We start from the raw sequence: 11,059 nt of genomic DNA, 5'->3' as shown, positions 1-11,059 counted from the left end.
TTCTTTAGATGGTCTCTAAATTCAGGAGGGATATATTCAAGGTCATATTTTGGCTCTCATGGACTTGTTTTAATTGTTTTCAACTTTAAGTTGAACTTGGTTATGAGCAGTTGATGGTCTGTTCCATAATCAGCTTCTGGCCTTGTTTTGGCTGAAGATTTTGAGCTTTTCCACTGCCTCTTGCCATAGATGTAGTCAATCTGATTCCTGTGTACTCTGTCTGGTGAAGTCTATGTGTATAGCCACCGTTTGTGTTGTTGAAAAAGGTATTTGCAATGAATAAATCATTGGTCTTGCAAAATTATATCATGCAATCTCCAGCATTATTTCTGTGACCAAGACCAAATTTTCCAACAACTGGTGATTCTTGTTTGTTTCCAACTTTTGCATTTCAATCACCAGTGGTAAGCAACACATCTGGCTTACATGTTCAGTCAATTTCAGACTGCAGAAGTTGATAAAAATCTTCCATTTCCTCATCTTTGCCTTTGGTGGTTGGTGAATAAATTTGAACAATAGTAGCATTAATGGGTCTTCCTTGCAGATATATGGACATTATCCTATCACTGACAGCATTGTACTTCAGGACAGATCTTGAAACATTTACCCTTGGCATTAGTGGTAAGTATGTAAATTTGAATAATAGTTATACTAACTGATCTTTCTTGTGGGCATATGGATGTTATCCTATAGCTGACAATGTCATACTTCCACACAGATCTAGAAAAGTTCTCTTTGACAGTGAATGAAATGCCATTTCTCTTTGCTTTTACAATCCAGACATAGTAGACCATATGATTTTCTGATTCAAAATGGCCAACATCAGTTCACTTCAGTTCACTAATGCTTAGAATATCAGTCTTTATGCATTCCATTTTATCTTTGACTACTTCCTATTTTCCTAGATTCATACTTCATACATTCCACATTTTGATAATGAATTTTCTATTATAAATGTAATTATTTATATATTTAGATGGTTTCATCTTAACAGTTACATATAATCTTTTCATCTTATAAATAAATGAATGTTTAGTATTAATAAAGCCAAAGTGAAGATTCCATATAAGGTGGTGTGGTTTTTATAGGCACAAAAATCTGGAGGGTGACTATGGTTTAAATTATTCCACAGACAACTATCTTCTAAAATGGCCTTATAATGAGAAGATTTTAAAGAGAGAATCAGCATATTTGTGACTATCACTGCTAATGAAAAAAAAAAAAAAAAAAAAAGACAACTCAAGAATAATTACTATTCTCAAAGAACAGCACCTTCCTGTTATCCTGACCACATTCATTTATTCAGTCAATATTTATTGATCATTGTTATAGACTGATTTGTGTTCCCAAAATGATATATTGAAGTCCCAACACCTGTCCTGATCTTATTTTGGGAACTAGGATTTTTGTTTGCAGATATTGTCAGTTCAGCTAATGAAGCAGGTTCTAACATCATCCCTTCAGAGTGGTGTTTTTTTTAAAGAGAGCGGCAGACAGGGAAACAGTCACACGTCCAGAAGCAAGGTAGCAAGTAAGGCACACTCTTCAAGCTAAAGAATCACAAGAAACAAACGGAGCCAGAACCCAAAAGAGACAAAGAGGGGCCTGCCCCCAGAGCTGGCAGAGGAAGCAATGGCCTGGAGACACCCTGAATTTGGATTTGTAGCCTGCAGAGTTGTGAGAAAATCCGCCTATGCCCTTTAAAGCTCCTGTTTATCTTATTTTCTTATGGCAGCCCTAGGAAACTAAAGGAAACACCACGGATATTTATACTATGTGGGATACTAAAGTAAAAATAAAAAAGACTTGGCTATAACTATCAGAAATTTAATTATCTAGTTGGAAAGAAACACATTATACATTGTTGCAGTCATAATTGATAAGTCTAACAATAATGGTGATGCAAAGGATTCATTCAATGGGAACAAAGAAAGGTTATTTTTGTTCCCATTGAACAACAACAACAATTGGAGCTTTATAATGGTTTATCATCACAATGAGGCCTCAGAGAAGGCTTCCTAGAAAAGAGCCTTCACATAGATTCTGAAGAATTAGCACCGAGCCGAGGAGCCCTGATGGTGCAGTGGTTAATTATTCAGCTGCTAACCAAAAGTTTGGTAGTTTGAACCTACCAGCCAGTTTGTGGGAGAAATTGGTAATGTGCTCCCATAAAGACTACAACCAAGTAAACCTAATGGAGAACTTCTGCTTTGTCTTATAATATCACTATGAGTCAGACTTGCCTTGATGGCACATAATAACAACAACAACTGATGTTAGCTGGATAACAAAAGAAATTCAAAAAAGGAATATAATCCTACTGGTAATTATGGATTCCAACCAAAAACCAAACTCACTGCCATCAAGTCAGATCTGACTCATAGTGATCCCTCCTTGGATTTCCCAGGTAGTATGACTATGGAAGCAGATTGCCCAAATTATGCATTAGAGTTAGAGAAAGAGAGATAGAGCAAGAGAGAGAGAGACACACAGAGAGAGAGAGAGAGAGAGAGAGAGAGAGAGAGGGAGAGAGAAGTGTGTGTGTACTGGAGAGGAAAGGGCTCAAAGAAGGTAGGGAAAGTTTGTCAGGAGGGGACTCATACTAAGCTAAGCTATATGCGTTTCATCCTGAATGCTATGGGGAAGATATCAAAGGCTTTTGAACAGAGTAGTGGTGCAGTCAGGTCTGCATCTCTGACTGCAGCAGTGGAGGCTGGGCTGGAGGTAGTTAGGTATGTATCAGGGACACTCAGGGCCTACTGTGCTAGTGCGACATGTCAGGGTGATGGACTGCATTAAGGCAGTAAGCAGTGAACCAGGCGTTATCTATAAAGCATACAAGCTTTAAATGACTCTTTGCCTTGAGGAGAGTGAAAACAAGTTGAGTTCTCAGTTAAAAAAAAATAAATGAAGTCTTCCCTTTATTCTTTTATAGACTGTTTTAGTTTTCTATTATATTGCTGCTATAAAATATCACCACAGACTTAGTAGCTGAAAATAACAAATTGATCATTTCTTAGTTCTGGAGTTCATAAGTCTTAACCCCTGTGTTAAAATCAAGTGTCCACAGACCTTTGTCCTTTTCCTTGAAGCTCTAGGGAAGAATCTGATTTCTTCCTTTTCCACCTTCTGAGAGCCCATCTGCATTCCTTGGTCTATGGCCCCTTTTTTCATCTTTGAAGTGTTGCTCCTCAGTCAGTCTCTTCTCTCTGACTCTGACCCTCTTGATTCCTCTCATAAGGACCCTTGTGATTATCCAGATAATCCAGGATGATCTCTTCATCCTGAAATCTTTAATCAAATCTGCAAAGTCCCAGGCAGGTTCCTGAGATTAGGATGGGCACATTTTTGGGTGGCCATTGTTCTGACTCACAGAGTTACTGTCTGTGGATCATTGCAACCCTTATCAGGGCTGTGAAATAGAGCTAAATTTAGTGCTTATGTCTATCTACACCTGACTCAGAACCTACTGAAGTCTTACTACTGCCTTTCCTTGGCTCTATGACCATTCATTGGCTTAGCATAAATGGACAAAAGGAAGAAGTTGTTCTTGTTATTATAAATTTATTAACCATTTTATCCTCCATCTACCCTCAAGGTAAATATGGTAATTTATGTTTCAAAAAACGTTTTATTTGAGCAGTTCTCTTTTATTTACATGTGACAAGTGAAAGATTGGAATACAAACATGGTGGTCATTGAACAAGGTTTCTTCAAAATATCCCATGCTGGAACTTTGCTATACAGTTTGCTTCAAAGCAAAATCCATGCCAATTAGAGACAAGAAATATGACACAGTTTTTCTTTTTTATTTTTTTATTCTCTTCTACTTTTACATTTCAAGAAAACCTTCACATTATTGTTATTATTGTCTGATCTCAAAAATGTCTAGGGAATATCCATGCTTTCTATTTTATTTTCACTTTCCAGATAATATCACAGAGGAATTAAAATATAAGATTTTACTAATTATATGCAGAATCAGTGCTAAAAAGTTCTGTTTAACTGCTCTAAAACTTGTCAATCTTTACTTTTCCTTTTTTTAAAACCCTCTCTCCCCCAAAAAATTCTTAACTGTAATATCTGATTATGCTACATTCACTCAACACATAATTAGATAAAATTATTTGGACTTTCTTAAACATGAAAGGAAGTAAACATTACGACCAGTCCCCAAACATTGTCAATTCCACTAAAGAAAAATAATAGATTTGGGTCTTAGCCTGTTTATATTTATCTGAAAATGAATACATCTTGGGCATATTGGCTATAATCCATACCAAACATTTTGTACGTGGTGTTACGATGCAGCTGCCCTTTCTGATTTAAGTTTTGTCAGCTGCCCTCCGGGGCTTTCGATTTATTGAGTAAGAGACTCAATGTTTTAAGTGCATGATGTACTTTTTTCCTTCTTTAGAGAGAACAAGTGAAGTTTATCATTCTTGCAGTTATTGAAAGAGCATATCAAAGTTATTTATTGCCTTTATTCTCTTGGTAAGCCTTTCCTTTTCCTATGCCTAAATGAACTGATTTAAGATATGCAACATGTTTTCTTATTGCTGCCCAGTGTTGTAGTAAATTAGATCCTAAAAGCAGGAAACATACATCCTGTCATTGGCTTTAAGAACAGTACACAGAATCTTTTCCTGGGGAAGCATAATTGCCAATGACTGCTTATTTCATGCAAATTTTGACACATGTGGGACTATTAATGTGGTGATGTCCTCAATGAAATTGTACAGCTGCTACTGAAAGGGCAAAGTTGTGAACAATGTAATGCATCTTAAGGGTCTGTGTGGCCAAGTCAGTGAATGAAATGATCCCACAGCACTGATTCAGTTTCCCACAGAAGTTGACAAAAACAAAACTCTGACACTTTATTAATTTTAATCTGGAATTAATTATGAATGTTTTTAATCAGATATTTCCAATTTTAAATGTGTTTCACAACAGTTTTAGAATGCTTATCTCTGAGACTGATTTAATTAAAAAACCTTTCTATAAAGTTTTTGTGACATTAAGATGTAATCAATATTCATTTCTCTGTTTCATTGTGCTTTCTGAAACATCATCTATAATCACAGTAGCTTCACTTAAAGTTCTCTATGACTATATCTTTGTTACATCATTGAAGTCTTATCAGTGAACAAGAAAGATTATGTGTGTGTATGTGTGTGTGTGTTTTAAACTTATATTAAACTTTATATGGGTACGGATGTTGGCTGCTGCAATGACTAAAGTAACAGCTGTATATAAGATTGACATTTCCCTCCCAGTAATTGTCCAAACATAAGAAGTACATGGCTGGTTTGGCAGCTGCAGTTTTGGAGAACTAGGTCCTTTCTCTCTTGTTGTGCCATCCTCAACGTGGATCTTCCATTCCATTGTAGCCACTCATACTGAGCATGCAGGATGCTATTCCAGAGAGTTGCTCAGACTGAAGCACACTGCCAGAGAAACAATTGTTTGCTGCTTGAAGATCCAGAGATTGGTGGGCTGTTCACTATGTGATATATCCTAAGTTACTCTAAAGCACATCTGATGACCAATTCTTCCTGCAGGCCACTATTCCCACTTGCTGTCTTGCATGCTCTCATGGTTTTGTCCAACTACGAAGTGACAGTGATGATTATGATCTGGAGCAGAAATTTTTAATTATATTTAAGTGGAAAAAATTGCATTAGATAAACGTGGAGATTTATTTTCCTTTGTACATTTCACTGGTGTTCATTTTAGATTTAGATTGATATAGTTGATTTTCTCTTCTTAAAAGAAAATTAGCAAACAAAATTTAGTCTTTCCAATTAGAAAACAAAATGCCTGACATTCACTCCAAACACAGTAAGTGGACTAGCAAAATAGATGTTATTTATTTTTATGCTACTTCAAGTAACCAATTCATAATAAAATCTATTAAAGGACTTAATATATTTTACATGGTTCACTCTGTAAGACATACTCTTCTATTTTACCCACATAAGACCTAATCCATCAGCACATACAATTTTTAAAATATATAAGATCATGTTTTTGGCTTATCAGAACATTATAGAAGACTTTGTATCAAGATGGCACCCTTGGAAAATAACTGTAAGAAATTGAGCCTACATTTACTTGATCTGACAATAATCATTGAGTAATGTGCTAGATATTATTCGTTCATTTCCCCTGGTGGGCAATGCTGGAAAAATGGAGTCTCAAAATCTGTCCTGTGTGATTAGGAGAATATTCAGAAAAAGAGCAGAGAGATCAGCGAAGACTGGAAGCTAAAGGAGTCTTTACCAGGTTCAAACATGTCACTGGCTGCTCTGTGAGGACATGATGCCAAGGATGTGTGTCCCCTTAAATGGGTGAATATACTATACCCTGTTCTCTTGATTTCTATGGTCATTATCAGACAGATAATTCTTGTATCTGTTGGTGTCACTCAGTCACTATCATCTGACCAAAAAATATCCACATACTCACTGTTGTCAAATCAATTTGACTCATAGCAATCCCTCCTTGGGTTTCCGGGTTGGTATCTCTATGGAAGTAGATTGCCCAGTCTTGCCTTCTGAGGAGTGGCTGGGGGGTTTGAACCACCAGTCTTCTGGTTAGCAGTCAAATGCCTTAGGCATGATGCTACAAGAGGTTCTAATATCAACACAGAAGTCTCTTATTTGCAGCCATCAGCAAACTTATAACGAATTGCATGGTTGGAAAATTAGCCTTTATTGATTCTTAGTTGTATTCAAATATACTATGAGTTTCATTACATAAAAGGTTAGTCATAGAGAGATACTTTGACTTAGAAAAACTGATTTTATATATATATATACACACACACACACACACACACACATATATATATAAAGTTTGTTATTGTTTTTGTCATTTTAAAATGGTCACTGATAACACAATCAAATAGTACAGAAAGGTGGACTGTAAAGATGGAATAAAATCTGCAAAATGCAGCCTAGTTGGTGATGTTGGATGGGAGAAGGCAGTGAAGAGGACGTGCTCTTATAGGAGGGGTGTGAATTTTTATAAAGTTTTATATATCAAGCTACATTAAGTATTGATACATGAATTTGGTAACAAATATTCTTTAGACCATTTTGTACATCTAAAATGTTACTTAATTTTTTAAAAATCTTATACTTTCTCTTCCTCCTTCAATTTTACTTTTTCAAATGCTTTGAGAGTGAAAAAAAGAAATGGGGTAGTGAGTGACTTTTCTAAAACTTGTTCCAATCGTTCGTTTCTTGCTTTGATTCAATCCATTTGCGTCCTCAAGTTTTCAGTTACTTTAATTGATATGAGCCTTTTTGGTCAATTTAGATGCAAATAATCATTATTTTGTTGTTATTGTTAATGAAGAAGAAAACTTTGGTGAAGTGAAATTAAAATACAAATTGTGATAATTATAGTGATTTGGACAAAGTGTATCCTGTATTTTAGTTTATACAGGTAAATTTAGAGGGATGTATTGATTAGAAGTTTAAGAGCCTAAATTTTCAATTAGCTGTAATAACTCGATTTCGTTTGCCATTACAGATCAAAATGGAGATCTCACTAGATCAGGAAGAGCATATAGTTTTTATTTTCATTTCACTGTTTTCATCTGTTCAATTTTCTCTTTCAAAACCCAAAAATGAGGATTGGCATATAGATATACATATATGGATTTTATTCAGTTCAGGTCAAAGGAACAGATTAGAATGCTAAGAGATAATGCAAATAGGAAAAACAGAAGGCCCACGGAAGAATTCTGTTGAACATAAACTTTAAGGCACAGGTAAAGGAAAAGGACATACACTAGACTCCACAGAGTAGTCAGAGGAGAAATCCAGGCAAATAAAGATTGTGCTATCTGCAGGGTTTTAAGGAGGAAGCCTAGGCCACTTTATCAACCATATTGAGAATATGAGAAGCCATATCATAGGTTACGTTTTCTGATGACAGAGAGATTGCTTCGGTTAAATTTGTCCCGTGGGCTAATATGAATAGGTCATGTTTTGAATATTTATAGAAAAACTCTGCAGATAGTGGATGTTTTAAGTGTATTTTCTTGTATTAAGTTGTAATTCACAGTAGCTTGTTATTCATATGGAAAAATGACCTCTGGTTTTCCATCTAATTGTGTTTGTTTCTTAGGTGCAACCCTCACTTCCTCTCTTTACATATCCTGTATCCTCCATGTGTGGCTTTTTAACTTCAGGGCTTCCTTTGTGAGGGGAAGGTCAGAACATGTCAGAGAGCCACAAGACATGTCAGATATCAGGCTATTTCCCTGAGATTGTCTTGGTGCAAAGCTTGCACATTTGCATGGTGACCTTTGCAAATCTAAACAGAGAAGGTGATGTGAAGGTCATTGAGGAAGCCCAGCTAATTATCCCCAAAGCCTGGCAGTCTGAACAACAAGAAAGAGTGGGAAATTCACTTCAAATCCTGGGGGGCAAAATAAATCCTTGAAGCAGAATTTTTAATATACCGATTGCATATTACAATTAGTAGTTTGTCTATTACTAGATTGACCGATGCCAAGAGATCAAATTGTTTGTCACAAAGAGGTGTTGTTTTGCTTTCAAATATGCTTTAGTTTCTAATTATTTCTCTGTCTCCAAATTACTGTTCTATAAATGGACCTTTTGGGAGGAGAGTGGGAGTTGTGATGAACAAAAGTAGTCAAGAACATTTCTAGGGAAAATCAATTGTAGACATTTTTCACTTAAGCTTTGCTTGTTCTCTCGGACAAATTGTGTGTTCATTAATTAAGTTTTTTTTTTTTTTTTTAATTCTCTCTCCATATGTATAGTTTCTACACAAGCATATGGCTTGATATTTCTAGATAAGTATCATTATAACTGCTTGCTATGGAAATTACTCTGACAACATTTTGGTAAATAAATCTTCCTTATCAGAAAAAATTCAAAAGAGAAGAGAAATGCCTTGGGGGATTCAATTGACACACTCAGGTTTTAAATTCTTTTCTGCCTCTATGTTTGTTAAGGGTAACATCTAAACTAGAGATGATATGACATGTAGTTGGCCAGTTCACCTAATTATCGGCCAATAGTAATGTGTGATAGAGAAGACACTTTTTTGCATGTTTGATTACTTGATGTTGAAATTACTTGACTAGAGTAATGTTGAATAATATTTAAATTAATCCATTATTTTCAATTTGTATCCCAGGTGATTTTTTAATTATTTAATTTAAAAAAATTAATTAATCCCTGTATTAACAATTTTATTTAAATGTCAGCCAATCTGGTTTAGTAATAACATTATCACATAATTTAAGTGTATGTTCCAAAATCTAAAACTGTAGGAATAAAATGAAGCAAAGAACAAAAGCATTTATTGTTCCCAAATATTATATTTGTTTAGCATTTAAGGAGAACGTGAAAGAAAGGAGAGCAGCTTTGCAGTGTTGATAAAATGGCCTAGGCTTCCTCCTTAAAACCCTGCAGATAGCACAATCTTTATTTGCCTGGATTTCTTCTCTGACTACTCTCTGTGGAGTCTAGTGTATGTCCTTTTCCTTTACCTGAACCTTAAAGTTTATGTTCAAGGGAATTCTTTCGTGGGCCTTCTCTTTTTCCTTTTTGCTTTATCTCTTACCATTCTAATCTGTTCCTTTTACCTAAACTAATAAAATCCATATATGTATATATATTCCAATCCTATTTTTGGGTTTTGAACTGCTATTTAAACCTATTTATAAGCCACTTCCAGCTGACTCTCACAAACAACCTACAATTACGCTTCTGAAACTGAGTCCATTATCTTCTCTCTGAAAGTCTTTTATTCCCTTTCATACCAATAGAATCAATATTCATCCAGTAAATTAGTCAGAGCATTGCTTTCTTTTCCTTATCTACTATTTGACTGCTAACCAGAAGGCTGGAGGTTCAAACCCAGCAGCCACTCCTTGGAAGGAAGATTAGGCAATCTACTTCCATAGAAATCACCTTGGAAACCCAAGGAGGGGTCACTATGAGTCACGGTGAGTTTGGTTTGGTTGGTTACTCTTCCCCTAAGGATGCAATTTCATTGACTACCTAATGGTATTTCCTGATTATTCCTGCTTTACCCAAGAAATATTTCCTGAATCCATCTGTGATTGTTCATTCCAATAACCACCTTATTATTTCTGACTAAATCATTTAAAGATGATTCTAACCAGTCTGTTCTTTTCATTAATCTATAGCTCTTCAGTCAAAGTTATGCTTATTTTAGACTGCTCATATCATGTTTCTACTCAAATATTGATGTTGGTTTCTTTTGGATTCTTTATCAATAGGGAAAAGTCCAAACCCCTTAGCATGCTCAAAATACCTTGCCTTACATTTCCAAACTCATTTCCTGAACTGTCCTACTCATCCTGTGCTAATTATACTAGGCAATGAAACACCTTTAACAAAGAATACTTTCTCTACAAACATTTCCCAAAAGTACTTTCCATGGAAAGAATTGTTTTATTTTCAGTGCTCTTATCATCTTTAGGGCAATATTTAGTTAAGTATTTGTTAATAAAACATCCAATCAGGTCCATAAATTTGCCTCTAATTATAGTTTACCATGCAAATTCTAATATGCTGAATTTTTATTATCTTTTTGCTAAAATATTTTAATTAAAGTGAAAATATTTTCAATGTCATATTGCAATTTATTTTTGCAATTTTGGATTGCAAAAAAAATACTTTGGATCTATGGGGTATATAAAAATTTAGAATTGTATTGCTTGACTGCTAAATGTTTGTTTGTTTGTTTGTTTGTTTTAGCACTAGTTTCTCTCTTTCCTCCCTCAGGATCAAAGCATTTACTGTAAATAATTTCAATCCTTTAAAATTTCTTTGCATTTGTTTTATGGTCAATTCTGGTATATATTCAACATCCATTAGAAAGAATGTGTCTTCCTACATTGTTGAGAGTGGTGTTTTAGATATTTCAATTAGGTCCAGTTAATTTATTATGTCATTCAACTTTTCAATATCCTTAATAATTATTTTGTCTGCAATGTCATCAGTTATTGGAAGATATATATCAAAGGAACCCACTATAATTGTGT

Source organism: Orycteropus afer, unplaced genomic scaffold (assembly GCF_000298275.1).
Source record: "Orycteropus afer afer isolate SDZICR_OR568_19922 unplaced genomic scaffold, OryAfe1.0 scaffold00002, whole genome shotgun sequence".
Lineage (NCBI taxonomy): Eukaryota > Metazoa > Chordata > Mammalia > Tubulidentata > Orycteropodidae > Orycteropus > Orycteropus afer.
The sequence above is the reverse complement of the archived record's forward strand: the minus strand, read 5'-3'. Positions refer to the sequence as shown.